At 44.1% G+C, this 15,801-nt stretch overlaps 1 protein-coding gene across 5 annotated transcripts in view; it reads right to left on the minus strand.

The window, feature by feature from the left end:
- LOC138513604 (sodium- and chloride-dependent GABA transporter 1-like) overlaps positions 1-15,801 on the minus strand; it is a 619,404-nt gene that overhangs the window by 569,815 nt on the left and 33,788 nt on the right. The gene's annotated exons all lie outside the window — the stretch shown is intronic.

Consider the following 15,801-nt stretch of genomic DNA (forward strand, 5'->3'; position numbering starts at 1 on the left):
TGGAGAGGAAGGCAGTACTCATTCTGCCCCAGTTGTGCTACTCTTATTTGAAAGGCTTGGTATCAACACCCATGGTTTCAGTGCTAAGCCGAGATGGCCAGGAACACACACCTTTGGGTCCCCAACTTCAATCCCAACACTGAGAGTGAGTGTGAGCAGACCCCACCGGTGCCCCCAGACAGACACACATGCAGGTAATCTTTGGCTCTGCTCCCCCGAGCCCCCGCACATGAGGTTGCCTTCTCATCTCAGGTCAACATAAAGTTCCAGACCAACCCATTATCAGACACATATCAGCAGCTGAGTATCAAGCGCCCAACAACAGCAAGCAGTGTATTATTTGCGATACCCAAGGATACCGACCTAGGAAAGGCTTGGCCATAGTGGCTGATGGGGTTTATGACCCATTATGAAGGAATCAAGTCAGCCCAGTGTGAACACTAAGTGTCGAGGGAGCGCTCCTTGGCTGTATTTACCTGACACTTCAGTACATGCCCAATGGGTCATGCAAGGCCATTGACGTTTAGTTTTTCCCAAACTTGAATGGCTTGCTTGGGATGCAGGCTGGAGCAATGAAGGGCTGAATGTGCGTAGCGGTCACTCCTACACCTCCCTGCACCTTCAGGGGTCCAAGGGCAATGAGATGGGGGTGCTCCGGCTCCACTGGTCATGTACAGGAAGCAGAAAGCTCTCGCTGCTTCTTAGTTCCTGTTGTGTGCTGCGTGGGAGCCAGAGGGCCATCATGGAAGCCTGACGTGGCACAGTCAGAATGAAATGTTTTGTATTTTGGCTTAAATTGTGGCCAAAGGCATCATGGGACTGTGTTGGAAAATGTGCTTGTGCACTGTTGTTGACTTAGTAATTATTTTATTTGTTTTCCTGGGTTACCCTACAAAACAGATTGGAAACTGCATGGCTTTTACCGAATCTTTCATTGGGCCCCTCAACCCAATACCCAGTTGATCTCCCATGTTTGTGGGAAACTCTCACAAACCCAGATCAACCGCATGCTTTCCGGGTATCGCCCAGGAAAACACACTCATCCACACTACATATTTAACCCAAACTACTTCTCCAAATCCCCCTTGCTAACGCTTGCCCTTCCTCCCCACACTATGCATACTCTTTAATGTTGATAAATGCACACCCACTCATCCTACATGCAGCTACTATTTTGGACTTGAGTATCCGGCAATAATCCAATGCAATCTTCATTTGCGAAACCTAGCTCACACCTACCGCTTCCCACGTCTGTGATGTTCTCGTCTCACCTGGGTACAGCATCCAACATATTGGCTGGTCGCGGAAAACAGGGGAAGGAGTATAGCTCCTTCCCCTGTGGCTAACTAAATCGACTTGCCATGTATGGTACAGAAATACCATTCCATTCAATGGAAACTTTCACTTGCCAATTCCCTCTTTCACACATGGACTTCACCACTTTCCACCTCATCTACAGATCACCTCCTCATAGGTGTGGTACCTTTCTATATGAGATTACAGATCACTGTCCAGCTTCAGTCTCTCGCATGACCAACATCTTCTTTGGAGACTTCAACCGCCCTGGCACCCAAACAACCAACAACACCACAAATGAATTCCTGTCCTTGGAAGAATCGCTAGATATAACGTAATGTGTACTATCCACCACATACATTAGAGATAATTAGAGATAATACGATAGACCTGATCTTTTTCTCTAACCCTCTTTTACGATGTGTGGATCCCTTCATGCTTGATTAGTTAGTCCTTTAAAAAACAGTAGAAGTGTTGGATAACAGTTTCTCCAACTTCCCGTCCTGTGCAAATCTCACCACGCAATTACAAAGCTTTAGCCAAACCTCAAAGTACATGTCAGATGCTTTCACTCAAGAGATATCTATCAACAAACGGTCTGCTAGAGCTCTTGAGAAATGCTGACACAGGGCCCACAAATTAAGGGGCCTTCAATACCTCAAGGTCTTCCTTTCCAAATGGCTGCCGCTGATTTCCAAGACCGCGGCTACTTATTATACCACCACCATTGTGAAAGCATCCAACAGGAGCAAAGCTATTTTTGCAGCATTCCACACAACACAAGACCCAGAATCTTGGGACAAGTGTGCAGATATTAATACGTTTTTATCAACAAGATCTATCCCATCAGGCTCCACATCGAGTGCTCCAAATCTTCTGACACCCTCCCTACATCCCCCATGAGACGTTCAACCATGAACCGACTTCTGTCCTCTCTCACTCAATGACATGCTTGCATCCTTAAAATGGACCTCTTGATATCCTCCTGGCCACCATCCTTAAAAAACAAACCAATACTGCCTTTACCGCTCTTCATAGGATAGTTGACCTTTTTTGTTTTTCATTAATACAATGAAACAAGTCATTCTGTTTCGGAAAGGGAGGTCTACTAATCAGATCCCCTTTCATACTGCTGCATATCAAAATTATAGGGCATTCATGTGCAGATATAGTGTCCTGGCACCCCCAGACCCAACCCTGCTTTGGCAGCAGGGAAAGTTCTATGACACGTGTATTCCTGACAGTGGCAAGAGTGCAAAGTTCCAACAGGCAGTTGTGGTTTTTAATTGTCTGCATCTCTGATTAAAAATAAAATTACTGTATATCCTAGTAAGCCTGCAGGTACTTAAAACTGTAAATACAAGTCATGGTTGGTTTTGGCATGGTGGGTACTGGGATCAGCTTGGTGAGCAGACAATTCCCAGGAAGATGCTTCTATGATCCCCCAGAGGAAGACCAACACCTTTCTCCCAGAGCAAAGGAACCCTCCCCGTGGGACCCCTTCAATCCAGTGCTTGAAAGACAGACCTGACATAACAAAGCCACACTCACAGTAGGGTGCTGAAGTCCCTTTGAAGTCAGCAGACATGGGAAGGGGCAATGTTAGAGTAGCAAGAGGAGAGAGCTAGGCTTTGAGAGGGGTCCCACCATCTTGTTTTCTGCTAGATCTCCCTACAATTTCCTATCCTTCACCACTTCCTGCAGACAAGGTACTCTGTGTATTTTAAAAATGTGTATTTATTTGAATTTATACCACTCTTTTGCCAAAGCACTTTAAGAAGCAAGTGGAAGAGTACACATAACAAATGCATTATTGGCAGTACAAATCAGCAGTTTATCTAAGAGACAGAGGAGACAAGAGGTGAGCCTTTATGTGAGTACAAAAGATGCGATATGTGGAAGAAGAGCGGATGGCAAGAGGAAGAGAAGTCCAGTGGAATGGAGCAAGAAGAGAAAAGGAGTGGAAGCGAGAAGAAGCACATGGAGGCTTGGGAGAAGCAAGACAATAGGTAGACTGGATGCGAAGAGCTCTAGAGGGGGAATAGAAGGAGACTAGGGATGCAAGATAGGATGGGTGAGACCATGTAGATATTCAAAGATGATGGGAAGGAAATGAAACAGAAGACACGATTCTAATGGTAAGATAGAAGCAAATAGAAGTGAGGAGGAGATTGAGATGCGAGGAGACTGATTAAAGAGTAGCTGAACAGCCAAGTTATAAATGGAGCGAAGTGGGGGGTAAGACGAACCGCAGGGAGTCCAATCAAGAGAGAACAATAGTCAATACAGGAAACAATGAGAGGAGAGATGATAAGCTTATAAGCATGAAACGAAAGGAAGGGGTGCGCGCGCTGAAGATTAAAGCAAAGAAAACAACAATTGCATGCAGTAAGAGCGATATGAGGGGTTAAGGAAAGAGAAGAGTCAAAGAGAATGCCGAGAATCCGAGCAGAGGAAGACAGAGAGAGCTGAGAGGGATGGGAAAAGAAAGAAAAGGAGGAGGGGCAAAGGGGAGGGAGACGAATGAGGGAACAAAAGGACCTCTGTTTTAGAGGGGTTAAGATGAAGAAAACAAGAATGCATCCAGGATTGGATGGAAGAAATACAGACAGAGAGTAGAGAGTGAAGGGTATCGAGGAACTCAGACAAAGAAAAGACAATTTTGAAATCATCAGCATACAAGTGAAAGAAAATAATGAAGGATGAAATAAGCCAAGAGAGAGGGAGGGTGTACAGTGAAAACAAGAGTGGGCCAAGAACGGAAACTTGAGCAATGCCATACAAAAGTGGGAGAGGAGGGGAGAGCTGGCCGGCCTGGATACAGAGTAGGAACAAGAAAGATAAGATTTAAACCAAGTGAGAGGAGAGCCAGAAATGCCTAGAGAAAAAGAGAGAGGAAAGTAAGGTAGGGTTATCCACGGTGCCTACAGCCGCTGAAAGATCAACTAAAATCAGAATAGAAGAGTGCTTGTTGTGATGTGCAGTGTTAGGCAGAATCATATGCAGTACCCTTTGGGAACACCACACACAATTAAGACTACAAGTGACAGTACAAATTCACCTTTGGTACAAGCCTGTACTACACAGTAAAGTGGTAGCGATGACTGAGCAGCCAGACTTATCTCAAGAGTAAAGTGAGCAGTATCAGAAGTTACACAAAGGACAGCAACTTACTATGGTTCAAACAAATACTGACTCAAGGTTTCTGAGTAAAAGAATATACATTTATTTACACGTCAGTTGTAAAACAGTTCACTAAATAAAGCAGCAGAAAAATCCCACTCTTAATATACTACACCACACCTGATGAATTCTAGACAAGTTAAGCTCAAAATGAAGTGTGAGCAAAATGGCACTCCAGAAATTTAAAAAGGGAGTGAAAGACAAGGTTATACAAAATTAAGCAGCACCAACAAGTAAGTAGGCAGGGCAATCTAGAAAAGGCCCGCTACAATGAAGATTCAAATAAATAGACCTGGGCCAATGTTAATGGTTCAGAGTCTTTGCAGAGGATCACAAAGTTCAGAGTAGTTTGCGGTTAAGTCTTTGCCAAGAGTTCGAAAACGAAGTTGGTCGGAAGAAAAGTTACTTGAAAGAGTAGAGAAGGACAAGCCCTCAGATTGGCGAAAGATTTCAAACACTTTCACTGTGGTCGGACGGAACGAACAACCGGGTTTGAACAGTACCTTAAATGAAGAAGAATGCTGTAGCTGAGGCAGAAGTTCCTGGCAGGTCCTGCAGGCTCACGGTTCCTGAAGCGACTATTGGACTGACACGAAGTAGGAAGACTGGAGGGTCCTGCACTGCCCAGGGAAGAAACCAGCAGCAGAGCAAAGCAATGAATAAAAGGTGCGCTCCTTAAAACCCAAACAGTGTCCGTTCCTCCTGCCTATCCGGTTCACTGCAGCTATGCACAGCAAATTCGACAAGGGGAGGGAGGCCTTGCTTGGTGTTTGGCGAACTGGTTGGTCACACCAGATCAAGGGAAGAAGATTCCTTGCAGATCTTCTCTGTCGTCGAAGTTTGGAGATTCAGACCCACAGCAGGGCTTCACTGGGAGGTTCAGTCGTGGTAGTGGTCCTCTTCTTTCTGCTTCTCTTTGGTTCTCTCGATCCAGTGGCAACTCTGCCTTCCTAGTCCCAGAGACCTGCTTTTTATGCAGTTTTCCCCCATTCACACAGCCTGGCTGTCAATCACACAGCAGGGTAGCTGTCCTGGTGGGACAGTCACCACAGCCAGACATACAGAGTGTGACATGGGTCTCCAAGGAGACCCTGTGCAGGGAGTCTCAAACCCCTCCTTCACATCCTGTCACCCTCAGGCATTCAGGAGCCTAAGGAGGGCTTCTGTGCAGAAGCCCGCCAAAGGACGGCGAACAAAGGAACCAAACCTGGTTTGGCACGCAGAGTAAAACACGAGAAAGTTCTTTACAAAAAGAAATGGCCGGAACCAAATAAAAGCAAATGGGGTCCAGCGGATTTAAGTTCGAGGCTACTAACTTAGCCTAAAACAGTACCAAGGCTATTTAAATAAACCGCGGTAGGAAAAATATGGTAGATACCACTGCCACTAGCCAAATCTTAAAGAAAGGGGAACAAAATAATCTTCCATGAGAGACAGACAAAAAGGGATAACTATTAACCTTTACAGTACTTTATGTAAGATAGGTTGTACTGGGTCTGTGAATTTTAAAAGACTAATAAACTCAATGGTAACTTTACATATTCTGGGAGACAGTAGTCAGTCCCGGAATATGGAGTTTTAGAGTGGGAAGTCTGAAAAAGACAACTCTGTGTTACTGCACTAAAGGTGCTGTGTAACACGCAGTAAAACGATGATGGCTATGGAGTAGGTGAAGCTCCACAGTCTATGAACACAAAAATGTTAAACACACACAGCAAAACACATGTAACAGTGTGAAAAAAGGCTCACAGTATTACCAGGTGAAGAAAATAAATCCTAGAAATCCAGCAAAGCTGCTGAGGGACTCAGTAGGTAAGGGAAATTAGCCATTCTTGAGAATGAATTCTCCCTAACATGCAGAAAGAAGAAAGTCGCAAATGTGCCGAAGGACAGTTTCTATAGAGTGTGATGGCCTAAATCTAGATTGTAGTGGCGGGGGGGAGTGAAGATGCATATAGGAAGAGATTTGAGAATAGACGATTCATTCCAGGAGCTTAGATAAGAAAGGAAGTAGAGAAATAGGGTAGACATTGGCAGGAAGGGAGGGATTAAGAGAAGGTTTTTTGAGAATGGGGATTACTGTAACATGTTTGAAAGAGGCTAGAAAAACTAAGGAGGAGAGAGAGAGAGAAAGGTTGAAAGAGATGAGTGTTATGGGAATAGGGTCACTTTGAGAAGCAGTGCAATGAGCTTGTTAAAGAAAGTGAGTGGTATCAGTGTCTGTAAGGGAGGAAAAGGCAAAACAAATAAGGCAGAAAGGAAGGGGAAGGAATGAGGGAGGGAGACGGGACAAGGGTGGAGAGTCAAAGGACACACAAATATTAGAAACCTTGACCTATGATGTCTGAAGGCCAAGCACACTTGTTAAAGGAGCTTTGATTGAACCCACTACAACAGGCTTTCTTTGGACCAATCCTTCGTAAAATGTTGCCCTTTTGTAGGGAGAGAGAACCCTCTCTTTAGTTGATTCATCTTTGGACTCTTACATGAAGAAGAAGGACTTGCTGAATCTCTCTTTGGAAGTATTTTGCCAGAGAGGTGAAGATAGAGAGGTCCAACCAAACAGTGGTGGTGATATTGCTTTGGACTAAGGATGCTCTGTTGCCTGTGCACTGGAACCAGGCTCGTGCTCAATGAAGATTAAGGGACCACTGTATATGCCAGGAAACCTCATTGACTGAAAGTGCAAATATAAGTGCCACTTTTTCTCTGGATACCCTAGATTGGATCTAACAGAAAACCCAGAAGGTCAGAAGCAGTTGGAACCCTGTTTTATCACCTGAAGACATCTTTGATCTGGTCCGACCATGCACAACTGACTTTGAGCTGCTGCAGGACCCGCAGTGCTGGTTTTGGCTGCTACCCTACTCTTTGAGCCACCAAGATGCTGGCTCGACCCAAAGTAGGGGAAATCATTGATTCAACTCCATCGCCTGCTCGTCTCCATGGAAGCAACTGATGCAATGTGAACCTTGACTCAACCTGCAGGAAGCAACCAAATTCGCCTTCTCGGATACTGACTCGACTCTTCAGGAGCATTGTTTCACACCAGACTTGACTGCCGAACCGACTGTTGGAAGCCATAGACACGACCATCTGAAATGCTGACTCGATCCACGGGGAACCTGCACCTCAAGCCAACTCTACCCAGATTTGCCATTGGAAATGCACAGCTCGATTGTCCCAACATCAGTTCAATTTGAACCAATCACCCAGAGGACTTGATAGACACTTTTTGACACCCAAATACAAAATGCAAAAGGTATAAGAAGAGGTCCTGTCCCTGTGATTTGCCTTAAATAACCCTAGTGATTTTTACCCCCCTTCTTGCCTTAAAGCAATATGATCTCTCTAGGGGAAGCTAAAGTTGTCAGTGATGCGTGGGGAGCAAAAAACAGGATTCAAAAATCCAAGTTCACAGTATCATGGAACTCCATGAGAAATCCATTTATAAGGTACATACTATATCCATATCTTGTGATTCAAGCATGTTTGGGATCCTTCCATTCCATTGAGATGATGTTGCTAATACTTAAGTAAGTAAGAGGAAGGGGCAGGGGTCTGAGAAGGTTTGTATCCACACCTGCTAACCTGGGCTAAGACAGGGACAATGGGCAATGTGGAAACAAGTCAAACATCCTGAAGGTTCAGGTTAGGCATATAGTCCCTCGTTAGGTACATCTCAGATGATAAACCATCAGCCTCCAAATCAGAGTTGGGACATCCTCATCGTGGCTTGGTATGTCAGCCACCAACTGATCGGGATCAGGTCAAGGAAGCAAAGGAATCCAAGCCTGGGTTAACATTCTGTTGTATCACTTGCTGTGACAGCTAGTATCCGGTCTACAGGATAGCAGAGCTAGGCAGAGGTGAGATAGCAAGTGGGTATTAGCCTATTTGACCTAAAACAATTGACCTAATTACCAATTTGGTCGAATTTTGCATGGGTGATTTGGCCTTCAGGCAATTTGGTCACATATATTGCAAAATACCAACCCTGGAGAGCGGGAGTTGCGGGGGTGTCCCCCGCTCCCCATATTTGGTATTTTACCATTTTGGGGTGACACGGGTGTCCCCGCTTCCTTAAAATTGGAGGCAGGGAGGGGACAAAAAAACTATAAAATGGGCCCAGGGACCAATTGATTTGCGCGCAGTTTGCCGCAGTCAAAAAGAATTCTGTGAAACATACCCAAACCAGCAAGTGCAGGGACACCTTGACCAGAATGCGAGACGCTCCTCTAGGGCCCACAATGTTTCTTGTGCTTAATCCACTCATGATTTCTATCCCCATCCCTCACAGGAGACACATGGTGATAGTGTTTATTTGCTTTTTTCCTTTCATGGTTCAAAAACTTCTAATTTAGCACTATCAGTAAAGTAACAACTATACCTATTTTTACTGCGGCATGCTGCATTGGCCGCAGTAAAATATCTTTACAGTTGTTCATAGTTTGCCAGCAATCATTTCCTCCCAAAGGGGTCCTTGAAGTCTACAGCGGCTGGTCTGTACGTTGTCTCCCATCCAATGCAATCCCCGCCACTCGAAGACTGATGTTATTGGTGCATGACTACCTCATAATGGAAAGCCATGATCCAGAACTGCGGGGCCCTACCTCATCCAGAGCACTACAGTACAGTGGATATGAAGTGGTATTGGGAGGGGGGGCGTGGTGTCAAAACACTTTGGCGTGCCATCGCCTGGACACATGGATAATCGAGGCAACAAATGTCAGCAAGCTGGCCAGTTATCGTACTATCATCAAAATTTGCGAGATCAACTGAAAGAAAAACACAAACACCAAACTCTTTCCTTATATGCGTACTCTTTATTCTTACAGGACCCTGTAGATCCAATATAGGCTTACTGTGAAGTGCCTGCCTCTGCAGGGGGATAGGATGCAACAAAGTTTGCCCAGTAGGGTGTATCGTGCTACAGCTTTTTTAAAGTTGTGCAGTACCTTTCTCTGAAGGTGGTCATCCTCATGAGGCTGGGTTTGTGATAAAGAAGAGCTATGCACAGGTAATGAGTTGATTAATACAAGCTCACAGAGGCATAAGCCGACATTGGTTTCAATTCGTTTTCTCATGGCCGCCATTTTGCTTCTGGCTCAGTATACATTCATGGATGAAGAACAGAAACCTTCAGTAAGGGGTACTGGCGCAGTTCTTATTCTTCAAAGCCTTTTTTTATTTGTTTGCTTTAGGGCCTGTTTGCCATGGAAAGATTCTGATTTAAACGAACAGCCATTGATAATTACAATGAAGCAACATAGCATGCGTGTATAAGGGTAACATGGGTGAATAGCAACGTAAATACCCACAGGGCTATGTGCAGGTAACAGCGATGAAGTCTGGACGAAAGGTGGAAAGTTGTATGTTTACTTGCAATGGGGAAGTAACTTTTTTGCGAAACCCACTGGCCTATTTAAGAGTCTGAAAAATAAGTAACACTTACGCAAATGTCTTCTAAGATAGCATGCAATACATCCATTTGAAATGAATGTGCGCCTTGAGGACTGGGTCCAGGATGCACGCAGGATTGGTTGGAACGGTGTGTATTGTTTACGGAAGTGGATGTAGTGCTTGAAAAAAAGCCTCGATGAGCATTAATGGGTTGCACTTTTGGTCTCATTTGTTTATACGTTGAAAAGATTGCACTAATGGGAATCACATGTTCGAGAGAAGTTAAGCTCCCAACAGTCTCTGATATGAAGATATAAGGCTATGGTGGACCCCATCGTGAGCCTGGTGGTAACAGCAAAAACATGTTTTATGTCAAATACCACCGGTTTTTAAAATACCACCTACTATGAGGTGGCATCCCAAGGAGCACTACAGGATGGCATAAGGAGAAAGTACCCCCTGGGGTAAAAAGGGCCATTTACTGCATGCAGCAAATAGCCCATGCCACCCAAACTCATTATTTGGTGTGTGTGTTTTTTAAACGTGCAGTATTTAAAATACTTCATGTTTTTACTGTTAGCATCGTACCCATATCGAACCCCTAATACTTTTCTGATTACATTGTCTTCGCAATCCTATTCCTGTTCATGTTCCAGTTGCCCCTCAATAAATGAACTTGCAATGCTCATTTATTGGCTGTATATTTTGTGTTGTATTATATTTAAAATCAATAAACATGTAAATAAATAAATAAATAAATAAATAAATAAATGAACTTGCAGTTGCCTCTGGAGAATGTCACTTGCACGGCTGGTGGGTCCTGCCGTCTCCACAGGCCTGATAGTTGTCCTCTCTTCTCTCCAGGGATTATCTGTGACCCCAATCCCTGAGACATCTTCATTCTAAGGGTCGGGCAGGCGCTTGTCCTCTTGCTGAGGTTGCTGCCTCTCAAGAGAGAGGATGTGGTATTTTGAAGCTATGCAGAGGGGGCCGAAAAAATATGAATAGCCACATTTTCCTTCCAGCAATGAAACCTGCAGCTCATTCAGCCATGAAGGCTGGTGGGTGTATTTGGCTATGTGGGGCAATTACAATGATCTATCCAGGGAATAGCTCATCCTTTCACAGATGTACATCTCGAAATGACATGTATGGATACAGAGAAGCTCAGCATCCACATGAGCCTGTAAGATAGCGCAGCTGTGTGGGCCCTGGTGTCACAGGTTTGGCGCAGCCTTTCATCCTTCCAATGTTGATAGGTGAAGTGCCATTACATTGGACCATATGAAGCCCTGTAATGACAGCGCTTCGAAGGTGGAGGATGAATCTGGAGTGAAGCTGTATATAAAGAATTCTGACTACTATCATTATCTTTATTATTACTATGTATTATTTCTCTGTGGAAAAGAGCTGGAGACCAATGGTATTGCTTCCTTCAGTAACTCACAAGCTAAGAATGTTACTGAACTTTGTGTAGTTGACTCCATTCATTTCTTGTAATGGGCCACTTGAGGTTTTATTGCGTTTCACCTGTGCTTTGCAATCACTTTCCCCCAGGGAGCACATTTCCATTCAACTATTTTACAGCGCATTAGCGACATATGTGTTTCAGCATTTCCTATCCCATGCATATTGTGCTCTTTTTTATATTATAGTGAGACATATGGAGAAAGTTAAAGGGATATGATATAGGCACTAGAATGGGCAGTGGATATGCAGATCGGGCAGAGACGCCAGGGATGGAGGTGGGACATACATGTGAATGTTTCGAATGAGCTTTCTTTGTTCTGAGCATGTACTGCTGTAGGATAATGCCACTTCTGTATTACGGAAACGACGTGCATGTTCTGCATGAATTAATTGGCTTCCCTTCAGGAAAATAGCAGATTTTAGCATTAAGTACTGCATGCTTGGGTGCTCTTTGGCGGTAATGGGCTGGTACCGCCAAAGCTTGCTCCAGAATGCCGTATTTAATGACATTTGCATCATGGCCCTTTAAATCTGGCTGCCCGGGAAATGTCCCTTTACTATTTACATAGTGTGGAGGAGAGTGGCATTTTTAGTTGTATCATTAGAGGACTACTTGTCTGTGGGGTGCATTTAAAGGCCCCAAACAGAAGTCTCTTTCACATGAATAGCAAGATGTTAAACACTGAAACAAAAACGGCCTGGCATTCGTTTTTGTTTTTCAAGTAAAGTTAAAGAGCCATGTGGAAAGGGGCCTACTGTCATTACCAATGGACACGCAGCATTTAATTTAGAAAAGAAGGAGAAATCAAAGATCCCTGTCACATGTAAAACAGCATTTTTAAACATTGAAAACAAAAACGTCCCGCACGTGTGTGCAAACAAAAACGGCTTTCAGAAATAAAACTGAAAAAAAATCACCGCTCACAGAAAGATGTCAGGCAAACAATTGACAAAGAGCGATGAATATTATGTTTCACCCAAAACACTCCAGTGACATTTGAAGAGCCACTTTGTCTTCATGAAAAAATGTCAGCCCAAGGCAGACCCTTTTGCTAGCTGAGGGCAAAACATCACAAGGAAAACTCCCACTTCCAACCTGGATGTCACATCTCCCATCTAATGACCCCCCACCCCTGCAATAGAATTTCCTGCGGAAGGTGTCAAAAGCCCAGTGTCCTCGAGACAAGCTGGCTCTGAAAGCAGGGACTTCAAGGGAAAGTCATCCTTGGCTGGAGCATGACTATAAGGTGTGAATACTCGGGGCTGCAACTTTAAAGAGCAAAATACCAACTCAGAGAGACTCATAGAAAAATATCTAGTCACAGGCTGACCCAGGGAGGCAGATGGCTGTGCTGGATGAAGCAGATCTCCCATTTGCTGAACATAAAGATTTACAATTAAGTTAACAGGACTATTATCATTTAGGCCTTTTTTCAGCAACCATAATGTGGATTGATTTCATTTTTGCATCATTTATTATGCAATTTCCAGGAGATTTTGGGGATATAAAAAGCATCTACCTGTGACTCTGGGAAATGTAATGGCCACTTAGACTAGGTTTCTGGCTCATCGGAACATGTTCCAAATGTGAGATTTGGTGAGCAGGTGGAAAATGAAAGTAGGGATATGCATAATAACTTATATATTCATAACTGTTGTACTTTTTATGGAAACAGCAGAAATGTGCCACATGGCCATGCTACATCATGTCCATGATCAGCTAGGCAGAAAATATGTTTAGTATGGCAGTTGCTACTAGAATCATGAAGTTGTGATACATAACTAGTTGTTGCGAAAAAGTTGAAAGGAGAACAAAGGATGGTGACAAATGGGAAATGCCATATGTTGCTGCAGACCTCTAAACCAATCCTGACTTCAAGGCGGGGTTGGGAGGAGAGAGAGGGGTAACTGTCCAATCCTAGAGGCAGGAATTATTGCAGGGTACTTCCCAAGACTGTAAAATTCGAGATGTCATTTCTGATATATAAGGGGGACTGCACTAGGACAGGGGACAGACAGAAACCGGGGAGAGAGAAAAAGGAGAAAGAGAGGCGGACAGAGAGAAGAGACAGACCATCAGGAAGGCTGCTGAAACTTACGATCTGACAGCTGTAAGGAGACACCAGAGGAGATTGGTGAGAGTGCATCTGGGTGGAGCTGTCTATTTCTAGGAAGGCCTCAAAGTGATGGAGAGCGGGAGGCGATCTTTGAGAGTGGAGAGACCAGACCCCTGCCCTATCTTTCCAGAGTGTCCTGAGATGCAGCTGGCTTTCCTGAACCTTCAACAGATGCTTGCTATTTAAGAAGAACTAAGCCATGGAAAACCAAAAGGTGTGGAGAGTCTGCTTGCCTTGAATCCGTTCCCTTTATAGTGCATGGGGGGACAAAACTGTGTTGATCTTTATGCTATATAACCAAAAATATTAATTTAATTAATTCCCCATTCGGCAGAACACTACGGGGTGAATTTTGTTAAAATTGAAAATTAACAAAGCTCACTTACCAGTGTGCACTGAAAACTATAACCTATAATTTAATTGGATAATCCTTGTTCTCCAGCTGACCCTGACTTCTATAAGGACGAGGGGTGTCTTTGTTCTTAAATCAGTCCAACCTTTTTATGCAGCTTCCCCATCACAGGCCTTTCAATAAGGGGCGGGGGGTCTGAAATCTAAAATTCCCCAAAGCATTTACATTTTTCTGTCTGACTCCCCAACATAGACCAGAGCAAGGGGGTTCTGACAAAACAAAGCAATAAATCACCCTGTGTTTATTTTAAAGCAAATGTTTGGCCGAAATGATATTATTGATCAGTGTAATGATTTTGTGCAGTGAAATTGGCAGAAAGTGCAAAATCGTTATTGTGTTCTTTTTAACTCACTTTTGTGATCTATTTAGGCTGAGAGACGTTGACTGTGTTGTGCCACTGATAAAGTGGTGTTTTCGATATTTTCGTGCTAATTTTTATTAATGTTAATTTAAATAAATACCAATATATTTCCCGTACACGGGCCTGGCTCTTGGATCATTGTTAGCCCCGGGTAAAGTGATCCAAGGGGCCTGATATGTGTCTGAGATAGGGCTAAAAAAAGAATCTGTTAAACTGTTTGTTGAAGAACCACTTGAGTGGGGAGGGAAGGGACTCCCTGTGTTGAGGGTGGCTTCTCAACAAACGTTACATGTCCCAAAATGCATGGAGCATATTGGTATATACTACACACACCAAATGCATCACGAGAACTTTTTGGGAAGCAATCCATACTATACACAGAAACAATCTCTGCTTCTCGATGAACCCCCTTTCGCATCAGACCAGCGTGTTTAAAAGCACTCTTTCATTTGGTGCTGCCCTCACCTTTGCTCCCTTCTCCACCGATAGACACCTGTCGCTTTCTGGCCCATCAGGAGCCATAAGGGGCCCACAGTGCTGCTGGGGAGTGTGAATCGGCACTCTCAAGGCGAGTCACTGCCATAACTAGGCAGCACTTCCAACAGAAAAATTAAGGCTTGATAGAACTCCGCCTAGTGTGACATTGGCCCATGCAGTACTTAAAATCAAGGGAGAAATTGCTACAAGATCCTTTCCGAACACAGCATTTGCCAAGACCAGGTGCAATCAGACAACACTCCTTGCGACACGGAGAGCAAGAGGTTCTCCAGCAAACAGCAGAGTATACCATGCAAACAGCGCTCCTTGGGCGATAACCCAACTTTGAGACATCAGGAGCTCGTCATGAAAAGAAAAGACACAGAAAGTAAAGGACACTGTAATCCCCAACGGTCAAGAGCATTGTATTGCTTAAAGTGGAGGACAAAGTCGTATTCAGCAACTCTGCTAAGTTGTTGCATTTTCTAATTATAATAATAATAATAATAATGATTGTCCTTGGAGGAGTCTGAAACTGTACCGGGTTATACTGGTGTCTACGTCCCATTTCAGCTCTCCCAATACAAGTATCTCATTCCCTCTCTAGTGGCATGTAAAGGGTTTGACACTCTATGGGTCCACATGCTGTCATGTTCTATCGGTTGCTGCCAATTACATCATTTCACAATACAAGTGTCTTATTCATTTTGTGTTGGCATTCAAAGCATTTGATACTGTATGAGGACACAGTTCTCGCTGTTGTGCTCTCCCCATTAGAGCCCACTCCATTACAAGTCTCTCATTATTCTCTAGCTGCATTCAAAGGATTTGAAACGGCACTGTTGTATACACATTTCTGGGAGCTCACACCATGCTGTATGTTCTTGTCTTTAGCACCAACATCACTGTTCGTTCTGCACATCTGCTTGGGTGAATGATTGCCAATGAATAACACCATTAAGTGGGCAAAAGGACAGCGCCCTGCCAACTTGCCTATGAAAAGTAGCTGGGCTCAGAACCTGATCGAGGGGCCAGGCTAGAGCTATAAACAGAAGATTGTGAGGATGAATTGGAGGATCATT

Source organism: Ambystoma mexicanum, chromosome 12 (genome assembly GCF_040938575.1).
Source record: "Ambystoma mexicanum isolate Mex_15411 chromosome 12, UKY_AmexF1_1, whole genome shotgun sequence".
Classification (NCBI taxonomy): domain Eukaryota; kingdom Metazoa; phylum Chordata; class Amphibia; order Caudata; family Ambystomatidae; genus Ambystoma; species Ambystoma mexicanum.